Raw genomic sequence first — 20,645 nt, 5'->3', positions numbered from 1 at the left:
AGCTTTTGTAACAAACAACAAAGATTAAATCATAGAAAAATAGATTTGAGTTTTTCACTGATTTTTGCTTTTGAAGAGTTGAAAGATTGCTTTGATCAAGAGAGTGTGGAATAGGATTTTCATCTTATATTGATTTCAGATCATTCTGTAACAAGTGTAATCCTTCTATACTTTGTGTAAACTCTCTTGTGTAAGGATGAGAAGTGTTGTGTGTTCTTGAGGTTGTCAAGATCAACATTCTTAGTGGTGTATGTGCTGAGTCAAAGGAAGTGTGTGTCTTGAGGGGATCAATGTCACTTCTTTGGTGGTGTTTGTAAGTAATCTAGGTTTGATTGCTTAGTGGATTCCCCAGTGGTTTCTGGGAAGACTGGATGTAGCTCCTGGTTTAAGAGTGAACCAGTATAAACTGTGTGTGCAATCTCTCCATCCCTTGAACTCTTTAATTTCAGTTTGTATTTTTCAACTGGTATAACAACCGATTGTTTCTGCGAAACAATCGATTGTTTTTCTGGTGTAGTATTAAATTGTTTTGTGTTTTTGGCAAAACTGAATTTTGAATCAAGTTTTCTCAAAGGAATTTCATTCTAGACTAAAAAGTTTGCGAAAACCCTCTTTAAACCATTCACCCCCTCTAGTTTGCCATACATTCTAATAATTGGTATTAGAGCTTGGTTCTTGAAATTTATTCAAGTGTGATCCTAAAACTGTTTTTAAATGGCTGATAGATTACCTTTTGGGGAAGGTGCTTCAATCAACAGACCACCTCTGTTTTGTGGTTTGAACTACCAATTTTGGAAAGTTAGAATGAAAATCTTTGTGGAATCACTTGACAAAGGTATTTGGGATGCAATTGAAAATGGCCCCTTTGTTCCAAAATTTGAAAAAGATGGATCTTCCATTGAAAAACCTTGGTCTCAATGGACTGATTCTGAAAGCAAGAAGGCAAAATTTGATTGCATTACTAAAAACATAATAAATTCTGCCTTGAACTCAGATGAATTTTTCAGGGTGTCTCAATGCAAATCAGCAAAGGAAATGTGGGACACCTTGGAGGTAACTCATGAAGGTACCAATGAGGTTAAAAGAGCCAGAAAGCATACTCTAATTCAAGAGTATGAAATGTTCAGAATGCTTAAGGGTGAGATAATTGCTGAAGTTCAGAAGAGGTTCACTCACATCATCAACCACCTCATGAGCCTTGAGAAAACCTTTGAAAAAGAAGAGCTAAACATCAAGATCCTCAAATGTCTTGATAGGTCTTGGCAACCTAAGGTAACTGCTATCTCTGAATTTAAAGATCTAACATTATTGAGTATGACTTCTTTGTTTGGCAAGCTTAGGGAACATGAGTTAGAGATGAATAGACTCAATGTTCAAGAAAGTGAAGACAAGCATGTAAGGAGTATTGCCTTAAAAGATGTCAAGCACAAAAGCAAACAAGAATCCAGTGATGAAAGTGATGAAGAGAACCTTAGTTTGCTATCAAGAAAGTTTAGCAAATTCTTGGAAAGGAACCGCAACAAAGACACCAACAAAGAAAGGTATGGAAACAAAAAATCCAATGATTTTAATTCCAATAACTATACTTGTTTTGGTTGTGGTGAGCAAGGGCACATAAAGGCAGATTGCCCAAATAAAGAAGGCAAGGAGAAGAAGTCAAGCTACAAAGAAAAGAAGGGAAAGTCAAAAAAGGCCTACATAGCTTGGGATGAGAATGAAGTCTCCTCATCAAGCTCATCATCAAGTAAAGAAGAAAAGGCAAACATATGCTTGATTGCAGAAGGAGATGATGAGTCATACAGCTCAAGTGATGTAAGTTCATGTGTTTCTCTAAATGTTGAAAATTATAGTGAATTGCTTGAAGCTTTTCAAGAAACACATGATGAAGCTAATAGATTGGTTCTTTCAAACAACAGATTAAAAGAGCTTAACAGATGGCTTGAAAAGAGAGTTAAGGCACTTGAAGAAGAGCTGAAAAAATCAAAAAGTGATTTTGAAAATCTAAAAACTCATTGCAAAAACTCTTATTGTGAGTGTGACACTCTCATTTGTGAAAATTGTGAAAATCTTGAAAAGAAAGTGCATTATCTTGTTAGTACTGTGGATAAACTTTCAAAAGGAAAATCCAACTTTTAGAATGTCTTGGCATCTCAAAACTGCGTTTTTGGAAGAGCTGGATTAGGTTTTAATCCACAAAACTAGCAAAATAAGTTTTCAAAGAATTTTTCAAAATAGCCAGTAAAGCAACCTATTGTTAAGTCGAAACAACCGGTTGTTACATGCTTTTATTGCATGAAGAAAGACTATTCTGTTAGATTCTGCAAAATAAGGAAATATTCAGTTCCCAGAGGTTTTATGAAATGGATTCCCAAAGGTTGTGAGGTTTCAAATGATAAATATAAACCAAATGGACCCACATTTGTAAGGGGACCAAACCTTGTTGCTTGAATTCATGTTTATGCAGCGAATCTAGAAGAACATGAGTCATTGAGTTATCTGATCATGTTCTTGGAAGGAAAAGATTAAAACATGGAAGCTGAATCAATGTTATGTATCAGTCCAAGGTTCTCAAATAGTCAAAAGAGGCTTCTTGATCACAAACCAATGACTCATTGAAAGAACTTCATAAAGGATACGACATTCCTTATCTCTATCATTAATTCTTTTTAAAATTCATTTTCATGCTTAATATCTCTGGTTAAATGCTCAATTTCATCTACATTGAATCTTATATGCTCATTCTTAAAAATTCAAAATCTGCTTTTACTGTTGCAGAAAAACAACCGATTGTTTCCATGAAACAACCAATTGTTTTCTCTCTGACAGCACTGTGAAATAATGGATTTAATTTTATTTTTGAATTCTGTTTGTTGCAGATCTCAATTATGAAAGAATCCTTAGTCAATAAAGCAGTGTTGAAAGCTGATCACGTTCTGGAGGAAGTTACAACATGTCATAAAAGAATTTATTCCAAAATCTTGAAAATTTAAGAGCCTTTATGACTAGTCAAAGATCACATGTGATGACCATGTGATTTTCTTCTTTTTATGACGTTTTCTATGCAGGTCTTGGTCAAGTCTTTTCTCTTTGAAGACTGAAACCCACTCCCATCAATTGAATGCAGTTTGGTTATGCTTTTCTTTAAATTTTGGTACATTTGTTCTCTCTCACAAGAACAATCAATTGAGCCATCTCTTGCAACATCTCTTGCTCTCTTTGTGTGAGTCTTCTTTGCCTCTTTTTCTGCCATCATGGAATCAACTCCTCCTACATCAAAGAGGATCAAAACCAGAGCTGTGAGGTCTGGAGGGAGACTAGAGGGCTGGTTTTCTGGAGACAATGAACTCATTGATAAGTATCGTTTTGAAACTAACACAAAGGTGATCAACAACCCCAAAGTTGTTTCCTTTGATTGGTTGAAAAGCCAAAAGCTAGACAATGTGAGGAAGCTACTCAAGGACCAGCTGCTGAGAAGGTTCTTGGAGATGAAGGGAAACATATACCCTGATTTGATCCGAGTGTTCTACATCAATCTCAAGTTTGAGGGAAACAATTTTGTTTCTCATGTGAAGGGAGTTGACATGGAGATCACTCATGATGTGTGGACTGTTGTAGCTGGCCTGAAATATGCTAGTCTAAGAATCAACAAGGGAAATCTTGGAGTAGTGGAGGATTTTAACAAAGTCCAATACTACAAGAGTTGCTTGAAGAATCAAAATGCCTAAGTAAGAACTTGTTCGGTTGGAGGCCTAAAGCTAGAAGAAAGGGTGCTTGCTCTTATTGTAACTTAGATTCTTACCCCAAGGGGAAGCAACCATTTTGTCCTAACAGAAGAAGACCTTGTATACATCTATTGCATCATGAAGAAGATCAAGATCAACTGGATCCACATCATTAAAGAACACATGCAAAAAGCCGTGAGGTTAAATGATTACCACTATCCATATGTTGTTTTAATATCTAAATTCTTGCTCTATTTTGAAGTGAATCTTGAAGATGAGTCATCTGAGCTGGTTAAGTCAACACAAGAGATGAACAATGGCTCTCTTAGCAAGATGGGATTCACCAAACTAAATGGGAAATGGGTGAGCAAAGAAGGTGATCATGGTGCTTCATCAAGTGCTGCAGCTGTTGATTTTGATGAAGAAGATCAAGCTACTGACATGGATTTTCACCATGAAGAACAACCTGAAACCAATCTAGGTGCTGGAACCAGTGCAGGGAATCAAGGAGATGAAATGTCATCCATGTCTTTTTTTGAAAGATACATGGTGAATAGACTTGATGGTTTTGCCAAGAATCAAAGGAATCTTCATGATTTGTGTGTGAGCAACTTCCAGAGTATAGACAACAAATTCAACAACATGGATACATGGTTTATGACCTTGGATGAACAGATATAAGCTCTTCAGAATCAGATTTTTGAACTCCAGTATGGCAAGGATGAATAAAGGAAAAACAACCGGTTGAATTCACAAAACAACCGATTGTTTTTTTGCCTTATATCAGTTTAAGCGCTTTTGTTTAAAATCTTTGTATAATCTAGAACAATTATCTTTTTATCTCTTCTTATTGTATATTTGTGAAGACAAATAGGGGGAGATTTTATGTTGTGTTGTCTTTCATTATCTTTTATTTTTCTGCAAACTCTATAGTAAGCCTTATTTCTGCTGGTTTTTCTTTCTACTGCTGATCTGTTGTTTTTTTTATCTAACCTTCTATCAGAGATATTGTGCTTTGCTTAAACTTTGTTTTGCAGGAACTGCTTCAGATTCAATCAATTCCAACACAAGCAACCAGGAATTTGTCTTCATCAAATAGGGGGAGATTGTTGAATCAAGTGTGTTCAAGCTTTGAAGAATCCAAACCCATTGAGTTTGATGGAAGGCTGGAGGTGCTTGTTGTTGCTGATGTGTATTAGAATATGATCTGGGGTAGATTATTTGTGTTAATCCACTCTTGATTGAATCCAAAGCTTAAGCATTCTCAAACCTTTTTAATTGAAAGTGTTTTTCAAACTAAGTAAAAAACAACCTGTTGTTTTGTCGAAACAACCGATTGTTTTATACTTAGGTGTTTTGAGAAACGTTGAAAACTGTTTTTGATGGTTGACTTGTTGTCAAACCAAAACAACCGTTCTCATCTTGTATTGATTTCAGATCATTCTGTAACAAGTGTAATCCTTTTATACTTTGTGTAAACTCTTTTGTGTAAGGATGAAAAGTGTTGTGTGTTCTTGAGGTTGTCAAGATCAACATTCTTAGTGGTGTATGTGCTGAGTCAAAGGAAGTGTGTGTCTTGAGGGGATCAATGTCACTTCTTTGGTGGTGTTTGTAAGTAATCTAGGTTTGATTGCTTAGTGGATTCCCCAGTGGTTTCTGGGAAGACTGGATGTAGCTCCTGGTTTAAGAGTGAACCAGTATAAACTGTGTGTGCAATCTCTCCATCCCTTGAACTCTTTAATTTCAGTTTGTATTTTTCAACTGGTATAACAACCGATTGTTTTTCTGGTGTAGTATTAAATTGTTTTGTGTTTTTGGCAAAACTGAATTTTGAATCAAGTTTTCTCAAAGGAATTTCATTCTAGACTAAAAAGTTTGCGAAAACCCTCTTTAAACCATTCACCCCCTCTAGTTTGCCATACATTCTAATAATTGGTATTAGAGCTTGGTTCTTGAAATTTATTCAAGTGTGATCCTAAAACTGTTTTTATATGGCTGATAGATTACCTTTTGGGGAAGGTGCTTCAATCAACAGACTACCTCTGTTTTGTGGTTTGAACTACCAATTTTGGAAAGTCAGAATGAAAATCTTTGTGGAATCACTTGACAAAGGTATTTGAGATGCAATTGAAAATGGCCCCTTTGTTCCAAAATTTGAAAAAGATGGATCTTCCATTGAAAAACCTTGGTCTCAATGGACTGATTCTGAAAGCAAGAAGGCAAAATTTGATTGCATTACTAAAAACATAATAAATTCTGCCTTGAATTCAGATGAATTTTTCAGGGTTTGATAGCTGTCGTTTTGCTGTCAAATTAATATGATTCTAGCGTAGACTTGTGTAACACTAAAGAGATGATAGTATAATTATGGACAAATGTCCCCAAGTCGTCTCCCAACGAATCCAATAGTAAAATCAGTTGATCAGGGTTTAAAATCTATCTGCAAGCAATAAAAGTTAGCAATAACAATAAAGATAAAAAAGGGGGTTTGAGATAGTTGTGCAGAAAATATAAAAGAGATTAAAATAGCAAATAAAAAGCGGTTGATCACAAGTTCTTCCACCATTGAATTCTTCACAGGTTCTCTAAAGATTAATCTTTTCTCAATCCTCCAACAGATCTAAACCAGATTGAACATGCGCGGATCTGATTCAACTGAAACTCACCAGTAAAGCATGCGTCTACTAGTTTAATCAATACCCACTTTGTTCCATGCGTATACTCCATGGGAATGCTTACCTCCTCTCTCTTGAATCATGCGCCCAAGAAATTAATTAGAACGATGCAAACTAACTAAGAAACCAAAGTTTAAGACAAGGAAGACTCTCAATCATGCATTCAAGTACAACCTCTCACAAAAACTAGTTTTCCAGGAGATTATACAATAAAAACAACTGCTATAGAGACTTAAAAATCGAAACTTTTATAGAATAAAACCTCAGAACTCAATGGGAAATTACAAAGGAATCAACTAAAAAGGTTTAGCCTTCCATGCGGAAGCAAAACAAAAGAATTACTAAGAAGAAAATAAACTAAGAAAACCCTATGAAGCTCTCTCTTTTCTCCTTGATGCTTGTGTCCTTTTATAGGGCTTTTCTGCTCCAAGGATCTTGGGAAAATATTGAAGTTTAGATTTTGTAAACAGTTTCCACTTTCCATAATTCTTTTTATTTTGCAGAAGATTTGCTTCCAATTCTGTTTCTGGAATCTTGTAGCTTTTATTTTCTCTTTCTTCTCCTCAGAATATTTTTTCTGTTTTGGTTCAAGAAGCAACTTGGACTTTTACATATTTGGCCCATTCACAAAAGTAGATGCTTCCTCTGGATAATTTACTCTAAAAACACAAAATTAACAATAATAATAGTTAAGGCCCAAATAAACCCAATTATAAGAATATTAATTAAAACAATGGATTTACTTATTATTATAGTCCAATAATCTATGAATAAGGCTAGTGAGTGTGAATAAATATATGCTCATCAGTGTCTCAATGCAAATCAGCAAAGGAAATGTGGGACACCTTGGAGGTAACTCATGAAGTTACCAATGAGGTGAAAAGAGCCAGAAAGCATACTCTAATCCAAGAGTATGAAATGTTCAGAATGCTTAAGGGTGAGATAATTGTTGAAGTTCAGAAGAGGTTCACTCACATCATCAACCACCTCATGAGCCTTGAGAAAACCTTTGAAAAAGAAGAGCTAAACTTTTGTGTAAGGCTGAGAAGTGTTGTGTGTTCTTGAGGTTGTCAAGATCAACATTCTTAGTGGTGTATGTGCTGAGCCAAAGGAAGTGTGTGTCTTGAGGGGATCAATGTCACTTCTTTGGTGGTGTTTGTAAGTAATCTAGGTTTGATTGTTTAGTGGATTCCCCTAGTGGTTTCTGGGAAGACTGGATGTAGCTCTTGGTTTAAGAGTGAACCAGTATAAACTGTGTGTGCAATCTCTCTATCCTTTGAACTCTTTAATTTCAGTTTGTATTTTTCAACTGGTATAAGCAACTGATTGTTTCTGCAAAACAACCGATTGTTTTTCTGGTGCAGTATTGAATTGCTTTGTGTTTTTGGCAAAATTGAATTCTGAATCAAGTTTTCTCAAAGGAATTTCATTCTAGACTAAAAAGTTTGCGAAAACCCTCTTTAAACCATTCACCCCCTCTCCAGTTTAAAGTCATACATTCTAACAGTTCCCTCGGAGGACCTGCTGCACAGTAGCATCGAGATGATGTATCGTGTGCTTGCCCTAACCTGCCTGGGTTCTAAAGACCGGAGCCACCATGCCGAGAAAATCTATTGGTTGGAGCATGAGCTCTTAGAAGCTTCGAGCAACCTGAAGCAGTCTCTCGTGGCCAACACTGAGTACGTGGAGAGACTTGCTCGAGCAGAAGTCGAGCGAGTGATTGCGAAGGGTCGGGCAATCGAGCTTGAGCGGCAAGTCGCTAAGCTGGCAGCTGAGATGGCTCGCATGAAGAAGGCTCTGTTGGAGGCCACAAGAACTCGGTGCTGCATGCCGAAAATCCAAACCTGAAAGCCAAAAAGGGAGTGGTGGAGGTGGAGTCGGATAGGAATATAGATGAAACTATGGAGCTGCTCAACCAGAGTTTCTTCCAGGCTGTCCAACAGGCTCACGTCCTCTACAACAGATAGGAATATTGACGTCCACTACTGTCCGGTGTGTTCGACCCCGAAGGTGAAGTGTTTAAGCGTCGTATCTTGTTGAGGGCTGAGGTGATGGCCTTAAAGAGTGCAACTCAACCTGCAGCGATCGAAGGTAATGAAGGCAAAGCTTAATAGGTCTTAGGCTTTTAGTATTTTATTTCCTTCGATCGAGATTTGGCCTTTTATCACTTTTCCTCCAATGTCGGGGTGTGACCTCCTCTACCTTTCTTTCATGAATACAATGGTCGCTTTTTTGCATATTGTGGCTTTTTTTTATTAAGTTGAGTAGTCAGTCAGAGAGCTTATTTGAACAAGTTAATACGCCGATTTAGGTTTCGTCCTGACCGAACTTTGTATTTGGGGTGTCGGTAGGGTATGCTAGTTGAAGCTTCATCCTTGACATCACCGTGTCATTGGGTATCGGCAGGGTATGCCTATTAAGGCTTCATCTAGATCAAGCCAACCTTCGTGTGGTATCGACAGGGTATGCCTATTAAGGCTTCATCCAGATCGAGCCAAGCTTCGTGTGGTATCGACAGGGTATGCCGGTTAAGGTTACGTATAAACCGATCCAAGTTTGTGGTATCGACAGGGTATACAGATTAAGGCTACATCCAGACTGGACCAAGTTTGTGGGGTATCGGCAGGGTATGCCGATTAAGGCTACGTCCAGACCGAACCAAGTTTGTGAGGTATCGGCAGGGTATGCCGACTAAGACTACATCCAGGCCGAACCGAGACTTGAAAGATGCGCGAACTTAGATTACCAGTAACTGAAGAGAACCACCTCGTTAAAACCTTTCCGACTGAAAACCCTCCTTAGGGAAAAACAGTCGAATGAGGAGAGAGTGCATAAATTTTATTAATCAACTATAATAAAATTTTTAGGTGCGTGACATTCCACGTCTTCGGTACAATTCTACCCGACAACCATTTTAGGTTATATGCCCACCCAATTGCAACTTCTCGAACCCGAAAGGGTCCTTCCTAATTAGAGAAGAACTTTCCTTCATTATTCCTTGCATTGCTCTTCATTCTCCATATGAGATCTCCTTTCTGAAAACTCCTCGGTCGAACCTTCGTGTTGTAACGTCTTGTTACCCGAAGTTTGCACGTTGCCTCTCGAATCTTGCTCTTGTCACGGAGCTCATTAACCAAATCTGGGTTAACTGAGAGACTTTCTTCATTCTGGGTCAGATCAAACATTTGCCTCCGGACGGTAGGCTCGCCTACTTCGACCGGGATCATTGCTTCAGTGTCGTACCTTAGGCTAAATGACATCTCTTGGATGGACGAATGAGGGATGCAGCGGTACGCCCACAAAACCTCTAATAGTTCTTCAATCCATCGACCTTTTGCTTTGTCGAGCCGCTTCTTGAACTCGTTCAAGATAACCTTGTTAGCAACCTCGGCCTACCCGTTGGTCTAAGGGTGCTCGACCGAGGTTGTTATGGATTTGATGTCGAGGTCATCGTAGAAGGATTGGAGTACTCGGTAGATAAATTGTCGGTCATTGTTGGTTATTATTGTGTGCGACACTTCGAATCGACAGAGAATACTTTGCCATACAAAATTTTCCACGTTTTGACGGAGATGGACGCGAGTGGTTAGTCTCGATCCATTTGATGAAGTAGTCAACTCCGACCAGGAAGAACTTTGTTTATCCCTTTCCTTGGGAAAAGGGTCCAATGATGTCCATCCCCCAAATAGCGAACAACCATGAGGATGTCATGTTGTGCAGTGCTTTCGATTTAAGGTGATGTAGGGTGCCGAAGTCCTGACACTTGGTGCATTTCTTCACATATTCTGCGCAATCTCCCTAGAGGGTCGGCCAGTAAAAATCAGCCTTGAGGACTTTGGCAGCCATTGTCCGAGCGCCCGAATGGTTGTCGCATACCCCTTCGTGGATCTTTTTCAGGTCGTATTCGGCCTGATCCTTAGTGATGCACTTCAATAGCGGTGTCGAGTAGCCTCTTCGGTACAGATCTTCGTTGTTCATGGTGTACCTTGAACACTACTGTTTTATGGCTTTCTCGTCCTCTTGCTTACACGCATTGTGTTCAAGGTATTGCACGTTCGGGGTCATCCATGTCTCGATCTTGTCGTTGGTGACCGCTAGGCATTTGGCTTTTACCACACTAGGTTGTCTTAGCCAAATCTGTATGGCCGACCTATGGTGGCTCTTTTTCTTCATTGTAGATAGCCGAGAGAGTGCATCAGCATGCTTGTTCTCCTGTCGACGTATGTGCTCTAATGTTGCCTTCTGGAATCGAGCCATATTGTTGCAGACTGTGTGATAATACCTTTGTAGCAAAGGCTCTTTAACTTCAAATTCACCCTTAACTTGCTCGATCATGAATTGGGAGTCGCTCATGCAAACCACATCGTGGGCTCCCATTTCGTATGCCAAATTCAGCCCGACCAGGAGAGCTTCGTACTCAACCTGGTTGTTGGTGGCCTTGAATCTGAAGTGGAAGGTTGCTCCAAGAGGAGATCACCAGTCCCCTCCAAGATGACCCCTGCTTCACATGCAGTCCTGTTTGAGGAGTCGTCTACATACGACATTCATCCAACCGAGAGGTTAGAGAGAGGTATGAGCTCGGCGAAGAAGTCGGTCAAGCATTGGGATTTTATGGTGCCTCCGGGCTGATACCAGATGTCGAACTCTGAAAGCTCAACGACCACTCTATCATTCGTCCTGCAAGGTCGGGCTTACATAAAATTTTAAAGATGGGGTAGTCAGTTCTTACCGTGATGGAGTGGTTCTAGAATGGGCGCATCCGCCTGGCTGTCAGGACTAAGGCGAAAAGGCCACCTTCTCAATCATATGGTACCTTGTCTCGACTGCATGGAGTGTCCGACTGACGAAGTATACTGGTCGTTCTTCATTCTCCACCTCTTGAACGAGCGTTGCACAGATTGCCTCCTCAGAGACTATCAGGTACACCACAATGGATTGGTCAGGTCTTGGCTTCTGTATGACCGCTGGAGATGACAAGAAGTTCTTCAATTGGTGGAAAATCTCTTCATAGTTCTCGTCCCAACTGAACTTGGAAGCCTTGCGGAGTAGTTGAACCATCGGCTTGGTCCTCTCAGCCAACCGAGGGACGAACCTCGAGAGGGCGGTGAGACACCTATCAGTTGTTGGACCTCCTTTATTTTTTGGGAACTTCGCATCTCGACAATCGTTCGACACTTGTCCGGGTTGGCCTCAATCCCCTGGTAGATTAGCATGAAACCTAGAAATTTTCCTCCCTCGACCCCGAACGTGTATTTCTCAGGGTTGAGCCTCATGTCCATACGCCCGAGGGCTTCAAAGAGTTCTTCCAGGTCTTTGACATGCTGCTCAAAAGAGTCAGACTTCACCACCATGTTGTCCACATATACCTCTACGCATCGGTCGATAAGACCCTTGAAAATCTTATCCATGAGTCGTTGGTAGGTCGCTCCAGTATTTTTTAGTCTGAACGGCATTACCCTGTAGTAGTAGTTGGCATCATCCGTCACAAAAGCGGTTTTCTCCTTGACCCAAAGGTGTATGCTGACCTGGTTGTATCCAGAGTAAGCATCCAAGAAATTGAGGATTTTGTGGCCGGATGCTCCATCTACCAACCGGTCAATGTTTGGGAGTGGATACAAGTCCTTCGAGAAGGCTTTGTTAATGTTCGTGTAATCCACACACATTCTCTATTTGTCGTTCGATTTGGTGACCATTACTACGTTGGCCAACCATGTCATGTATCGGACTTCATAAATAAAGCTGACCGCGAGGGCTTGTCGGTCTCTTCCTTGGTTGCGAGTCTCTTCTCGTCACCATGGTTTCTCTTCTTCTGCGCAACCGAGCGCGCTTCCTTTAATACAGAAAGCTTGTGGGACATGATATCGGGCTCACCCCCGGCATATCGAAAATCGTCCATGCGGAAAGGTCTACATTCTTCTTCAGTGTGGCGTGCATCAACTCGGCCTCGATAGCTGCTATGGTCGTGCCGACAATGTATTATGCTCTTCGTCCAGAAGGGGCACTCGGCTCAACTCCTCCCTGGCCTCCAGCCTGTCTTCAGTCGTTCGGGGATCAAGGTCCACCATGGCAACCGTATGCTCCGTGGGTGCAAGTTGGTCTTCCTAGCAAGGAGATTTTTGTCCTCGAGGGGTTTTGCGCTTAGAGGACCATTATTTGCGTAACGGCTCGACCCTAAGACTCTCGACATAGCATTCTTGAGCAACCTTTTGATCTACATGCACCGTGAGAATGTCCCCTGATACTGAAGCGAACTTCATTGCAAGGTGGAGTGTTGAGACGATCGCCATTAGCCGGTTGATGGATGATCGTCCGAGGAGAATGTTGTACGAGGTGTTGGCGTCGATCACCAAGTATTTGATCCTGATAGTCTTGTTGTTCTTCCCCTCGCTGAAGGTGGTAGAAAGCTCGATGTAGCCTTTAGTACCGACCTTCTCACCCGCGAAGCCGACAACGTGGTCATCGTACGGTACCATCTCTGCCTGAGGTATCCTTATGGCTTTGAAGGTTTTCCAGTAGAGAATGTCGATTGAACTTCCTTGGTCCACCATCATGAAAATGATGGTGAATTTATCTATATCGACCGATATTACCATCGAGTTGTCCTGCCGATAATCGACACCCTTGAAATCATCATTGGTGAAGGTGATGGGTGGCATTCTCGGTCGGAATGACACCGCATTCACCTAGTGCCCGGCTCTGAGGTGCTTCTTCCGGACACTGTTGGAGCTTCCACCGTCGACGAATCCTCCAACGATGGTGTTGATGACTTCCTTGCGGTCTCTTCTTTCGCTTTCCCGAGTGAGGTCATCCCTGCGCCGACGGTCGTCCCTTCTTGGTCGATGCTCTGGTCGGTGGTTGTCTTTGGTCCTCTGAGGGGAGTAGTTCATTCGCTTTGTGGGCTCGTCCGGCCTAGGAGACCGCCTCGAGCGCCCTGGACGAAACGCTGCATATGTCCAACCTAGTTAAGCACTTCAATCTTATCCTTGAGGGCCTAGCATTCCTCAGTGGAATGCCCACTGTTTTAGTGGTACCAACACCACTTCCTCCAGTCGGCATTTTCGGGGCTTGATGCCTTCCTCAGTGGAGGGATCAACTTAGCGTTGAGATCCTCGTCCAGGATCCTTCCCCTCTCAGTCGTTAGGGGGTATACCTTGAGAACCGGCTGCTTCGGTTGTCCATCCTCCTATCTCCCCGGTTGGTTGATCAGCCTTGACACTCCTTCTCATCCTTCCCCTTCTCTTAGTCGGCCTCCGCACGGGCTTTATTGCAGAACTCCATTAGTTCCTCCAACTGCATGTACTTGGTAGCCCTCTTCCTGAGCTCATTCAAGCTTCCGGTCGGTTGCATGCAGAGGCTGTCAGCAAACGGTCGTGGTCGTAGAGCTGTCAACATATGGTGCTTGGCTACGTCCAAACTGAGGTTCAGAATGTTCATCACTACCTTGTTGAACCTGTTAACGAAGGTTCTCAAAGAATCCCCCTTCTCCTGGCGAATACCAACTAGGGCGATGGAGGTCAGGTGGTGCGGGTGGCTTTTGGCGAACTACGTCTCAAACTTGGACATCAGCGTCGTGAAGCTATCGATGGAGAAGGGAGGGAGCTTTTTGAACCAGCTGAAGGCTCCTCCCTTAAGGGATGTGGGAAACACTCGGCACATGACCGCATCGTCAGCAGTATACAGGCTCAAGTGTGTGGTGTACGCATTAATGTGCTCATCTAGGTCGGTCATGTCGTCGTAGTGGTCCTTGTTGAAGCCCTTCTACCTATCTGGCAATGGAACCCAGACAATGGAATTGGTGAACAGGTGTCGACGCACAGAATCCACTGTACCGATCGTGCAGCCGGACTTGTTGGGACAAGACTTGCCATCCATCTCAAGAGTGGGGGCCCTGTCCTTAGTCTCCTCAACCGCCTTTGGGTTAGGAGGGGAGGTGACTGACTTACCGACAAGATTGGTCGGCACGATGGACGGTCCTCCCTCGACCAACTTCTTTTTCATGTATTCGTTCTCCCTGCAGAGAGCTTCAATCTCTTGTTCGTTCTTCCTACTCACCTCTTCGTTCCTCCTTCTTAGCTCAGCCATTTCTCTCTGCAGAGACAGCAACAACGTGGCCTGGTCAGCTTCAGAAACCCTCTCACTTGTCGCATTTCATGTTGATACCATCTACTAGTGTTTGAAACTCGATTTTCTCTCAGCCCCACGGTGGGTGCCAATTGTTCTCGCGTAAGGGTTAGGGCCTAGAGAACTATTGAGAGGATTCGCCTTCTTCCTTCTTGTTAGTCAGTTGTATTGTTCTTCAACCTCCTTTGCCCATTCCTCACCTTTCCTTCGTAGCCTCGGTTCTTGGTCTTCTCATAAGCACTGAATGGAGGGGTACCTGCAAAAGGCACTCTGACACTCAAATCAGCAAAAGGACTTGACGCTCGGCTGTCAGAGTACTGTAGATAATGATGTACCTGTTTCTTGGAATATGCACTATTTATATTACCTGTAGTGTGCTTTCCTTATTGGGTCAAGTTAAGGAGTTGGACCGTGATTTACCGAACTCCTAATCACGGATTAGCTTTGTTGACCTTGATTGAGAGTAATTGGACTTGAGCTATCGGTCGGTCCGACGGACGTATGTCTCGACTACATTCGATCAGTCTGACATTGGGGTCTGAGATGTTATATCGATCGTGCGACCCTCACCGACACACCTTAATTATTAATATGAATGTAGAGTAGGTACACACTTTAAGATAGTTTTACATTACATAATCCCATCACTATTGCATTTCTTGCAGTGATTTATTTGAAGGTCATTGGGGTGGTCAGTTTGGAAAAATTGTAGTAAGATAATCTAGAGGAACAGCAGTACTCCATTGCCTGTCCTATTAGGAAAATGTAATTTTTCTTTGCCGTGTAACCAGACAACAGAGCGATCTGATTGTAACCTTGAAATTGTTGTAATCAAATATCACAAAACAAGATAGAATCCAATTTTTTGAGTGTAATAATTTAATAGCACTAAAGTCAGAACCTATAACTTTTTACATACTATTCTCATCTTCCTTCACTAGACCATCCTAGTGGGTTCAGGTACAATTCATAGTTAAACTTTTAAAAAAAATGTTTTCCTTTGGAAAAACTGCATGAATTTAGCACCTTAGTTTTGTTACAATTGACATTTTATGGTCATGCAGCTGGGGAAGAAGGGGTAAATTCAAAAGATCCAAGTATTGTTGGACTAATGTATGAACAGAAGAAAAACCATGTGGTGACTGACAGGTTTGATACTTGAATTACTGCTACATGACAATTAGTACGTAAGATCAAGATGGTCCAGGCACTGCAGAGAGAAAATTCAATAAGACAAGAACTGTATATGGGGGCCAAAACAGAGCAAAATGAGACAAACCCTCTTTTTCTAGATTCTGGTTTCGGATGAGGACTCAAGCAAAAACTAGCATAATGCAAAGTCCTGTGTACCGTTGGCCAAACAGCACCTTAGCAGTATGGATTTCGAACCCAATTGCTAAATAAAGAAGGAAAAACGAACCGAGGGTGGCTTTTACGTAACTAAACATGAATTTAATCCCATAACAGTTTAACATGCCTTCCACAATTCATCTTAGTCCTTCACTTATTTTTGACCAATCCAACATTCACGAAGCCAAGTATGACCAATTCGGGTAAATTTAGCAAATGGCCAGGTCAAGGGGCACCAATTAATTCTACCATCGTAGCTACCATGAAGGTGTCATGCTGTGTCATAAGCATGTATGTTTATTTTCAACACGATATCTCTAATAGCAGTTCATGGTCAGTTAACAACCGCAAGTGGCGACCATAAAAATAATTGTTACATAAAAAATTGATCACTCGTTCAGCACTAAGAACGTGCATCATCAACGACTGGCTATAAACCGAAGTAGCAGCAGTGCAATTGGAGATCATAATAGCAACCTGAAGCAAGTAGCCCCAAAACGACACTACATTGATTATGCACAGTCCCACTTGAAGGATATCAATGACTTAACATTTTCATGTGACAAGTTTGTCATACAAGCAACATAAACGGAGTACATGGCCATATGTATAGTTACAATCTGCTGCTCATATCACTATCATCTCTTATGTCCTCTCTTGCATATGCTCTTTGCGTTCCCCACATTTCATAAATTTATTCATTGGGTATAACTGGCAATAGCTCTTTCATATAGGTCCATATCATAACCATTAGAGATATCACATTTAAGAGAATGAATACAATTGACAAGTAGAGACCCGGTAGTAGGGTACAACAGTTCCCCTTTTTCAATGAAAATTGTTGATGTACCAACTCAATAATATTCTTGCATAATATCCTTTGTTTGATGTAAACGGGACGAAAGATACAATTATCCCCAACCAACTGCTCAGCTGCCATGCATACATGACATCCATTAGGTTCAGTTTGACAGGAAGCTTGTTTTTCTAAAACTCTAGGAAATGCAATGCTATTCACTTATTTCTATCCACCAAAAAAAATGGAATTGGGAAGGGATGAGTTTGTCAAATTCAAAATCCTATCAGTTGCATTGAAACTATTTAATCAGTCAGTGATGTGGTGATGTTAGAGCACGAGAGTGAAAGTTAAAAATTTGGTATTGACTTTGCTCGCAGGAACTGCTTAAGAATGGCCTTTTCTTCATCGATTTGTTTTTTCTCTACAGGGTCCTTAGGTTTCAGTTTTCTTTTCTCTTCCAGCATCCACTGGAAAATTTCACGTTGTAGTTCTTCAGGGATAGGAGCCTGCCTTTGCACAGGTGTTGTGACAGGCAAAAATAAATCATCATAATTTAAATCAATTGAGCTTGTGATGGGTTCAGGAGGAACTTCAACACTAGCTTTACCCTTGTGAGATTTTTGTGCTGTTCTTCTAGTAATCTGCACTGAATCTCTTCGTTTTGCACTTGCAAATAGAAAAGCTGCAATCAAATGTCATAGAGAAAAGAAGAGAAAAGAAGAAACAAATACTGATCAGTATATTTTAAATGATCCTCTAACTGAAAGCCAACAGGCGCATGCTAGGAATTGACTTTACTAAAGTGAGAGAATGCACTTAAGAGGATAAAGCCCAATTACAATTGTTCATTAGAAAATCAACAGTTTAAAATTTAGACAGCATAAAAATATATTTAATAAAATCTAAAGTTAATTATAACACTTTATCATTTAAAGGAGTTAAACTCCGAACGCTAAGGTATACATCCGATTTTTTCTTCTTAATATAAAATACAAACGATTTATTACCTATCATGCATCATCAAGTGACAAATACAAGGATAACCATGAATACTATCTGTCAAGCTGACTATTTTTCATATCATCCCTTTTAAATTGTAAAACACAATCTTACTGAAAAGAATGTCCTAAATACATAGAATATTTCATCAATGGATTAAATAATTAGTAATGACAAGTGTGCCTTCTCTTTGCAATTGACATAACTCAAGTGGAAAATGGCTTAGTATGGTAGGATTTTTTACCATATATATTTCACCAAACTGCAAAATACGAAGGTGCTATTTACAAAAGCTATCAATCACTAAACTGTCATTTTCTCACATTTCCATCAATGTAACCAAGAAACTAAAAGAAAAAAATTGATCAGTACCACTCAATTTTAGACATACATTCAATTAGTACAACCTCAACCACTGTGATTCTAATTTTACATTCTTTCTGAATAAGTTGTACCGTACTTACAGAAAAATCATGTTACACAAGTCCAAATAGTACCAGTTCTCCCATCACAACATGCAATTACGTAATAAAAGCGTTCATTTAGCAATAAAAGTGACTAAAATCCAAAACCCACCAGCAATGATAACCATTAAGACGCGCCAATTATTGCCCTTAAACCCTCCCTCCAATGCCCCCAAACATCCAAATAGACTCTAATTTCAACTTCATTAATTTTGGATTTAAGGAGCTCCTTTCTTAAATGCCATTCAAACACAAAAGAAACAACCCCGGTATTACACCCACACATTAATATCAGTGATAACACCAAAGACAATCAGTAGCATTCCAAGTACAGCCATCCATCATAACCAATAAGAACAAAATTGTAACAAACCAAAGCAAACATACACAAGTATTTCAGCATAGTAGTCTATCATGAATGTCGTTATCCCTATATGAACAATACACTCAAATTGATATCTACAGCAATCAAGCCAGTCAACAAAAACACCTTAATCAAATTGGTCTTTCGTACTGTTTCAATATTATTTATTACCCTATACTTTCCTATGGATCTTTTTTTTCTTTTTCGCTAAAGAACACAAAATCCTCCACTGCAGATAATTCTGCTTGAGTCAGGTATATTACAGGTGAAAAAACATTCCCTTTCGAGTATCAGTAAAGCATAGAATTCAATGAAGTGAAGCACGTGCAAGTGCACGACGAATGAAGGAATCTTGTTTGAAAGAGAAAAAAGAAAGCAAGTTAGTCGTGTTAAGCAATGTGTCGAACACCTGAAAGGCAAACACCGAAGAGGGCAGTGTAACCGACTATAAGAATAACAGGCAATAACCCATTATTGATACTAAATAAGGGAAGGAAGGAAGCATAATGATGGATGCAGAAAGGGACAAAAAGGGACCTCCAAGAGCAAGGTTAGAGAGCAGCAGAAGGCGCCAAATGAACTTGCACCGCTTCATGAGCAACCCAGTTGGAGGTGCAGGTGGGGGAGTCTCACTCATTGTCATTTCTTCAAACAGTATGATGATCACTCTGCACTGTGATGTGCTACAGAACAAACCTGAGATGTTCACGTTCTTGATCTTCACACATCACGAGTCATTGCTACGCCATTTTCCCTTGTCTCTTCCTTTGTTCGCTTTTCCCAAAACTATCTCATGCTGCATTTTGACCTTTTTATTTAGGGCCCATTCTCTTACATTAGGAAACATTGATTGCCCAAAATGGGCCATCATACGGCCCAATCATCAATCGTCCCGATTCCCAATCTTACCGGAATCTATCGTTTGTTACCCTTTTTTAGAGAGAGAGAGGAAAATATCGTCATCATCACTGCTTGAGTTAGATAAATTAATACAAACGATTTTTTTAAAATATTTTCCCAAACCATCATTTTCGATAACATTAAATGTTATATTTTTAAATAAATAAATGAACTCTTTTATTTATTTTGGGTGCATCAATCGTATCTTAAAGATTTAGGTTCATAAGAATTTTCCATATTTATTTATTTATTATTTGTGGATGAAAAAAAAACAAGACATGACAAAGATTCTTAGTCATTGTAGCAAACATAAAATGCATGCTCCTTTCCAAATTGGATATGAACATACTTGAAAAGGCAAGTCTCTATTCAACAAATCACAATAAGCTATATTAAGATCGTAAGTGATTATAAAATGCATAAAATTAAAGAAACAAAAATTCCTGTTAAAACTAGAATAAACCCTTTGAGCACATACTCTGTGCTAAAATTAGAAATAAAGGAAAATTGTTTATTGTTTGCTTGTGTGGTTACGATCTTATTTTCATTGCAAATTACAATATGTTTTAGTACTTCAAGAAATCTATAAATGATTAATCTTCATTTGATGCATTAATTATGAGCATAGAAGGATTCATTCAGCTAATGGAACTTTTATTCGTCAAAAGAAATATGTGGGAGATGTTGATAGGTTTCAAAAGAAATAATGCAGTAGCACTGCATTAAAATTTGAGTTGTTTTATAAAAAAGTGTGAAAAATCTAATTTATTGGAATTTACAGATATGAATATTGAATAAATGAATTTTAAAGAATGAGATACAACCACAGTATATTCTATAATATTAATTCAACTATTATATTTTATAAGAAACGGAAGAGACAAAAATACAGATGGAAGTATTAGTTTTTTAAAGAAATGCAACAATGGTGACATCATTGATATGCTGTAGTGCAGGATTTAAGACTCAAAAGGTGGTATATTCACAATCTCTTATCCTTTTATAAAATTTAAAGAATTTAATGAAATCGATGGAATTTACACTTTGAATGATGTTAAAGTTTTTATTGCATGAAGGACTTCTTCAGTTTCAACTTAAGGGGAGATGGTTAAAAAAATAAATGATTTTTTATTTTATTAAGTTGTTTAGGAAGTCTTAGAAACAATTTTACTTCTACTCCAAATAACTTAACTATTCATTGTTTCCTAAATTTTAAAAAAGTAATTATAATTTTCAGATTAAGAATAGTAT

Source organism: Phaseolus vulgaris, chromosome 3 (assembly GCF_000499845.2).
Source record: "Phaseolus vulgaris cultivar G19833 chromosome 3, P. vulgaris v2.0, whole genome shotgun sequence".
Classification (NCBI taxonomy): Eukaryota; Viridiplantae; Streptophyta; class Magnoliopsida; order Fabales; family Fabaceae; genus Phaseolus; species Phaseolus vulgaris.
This window is presented reverse-complemented; position numbering follows the sequence as displayed.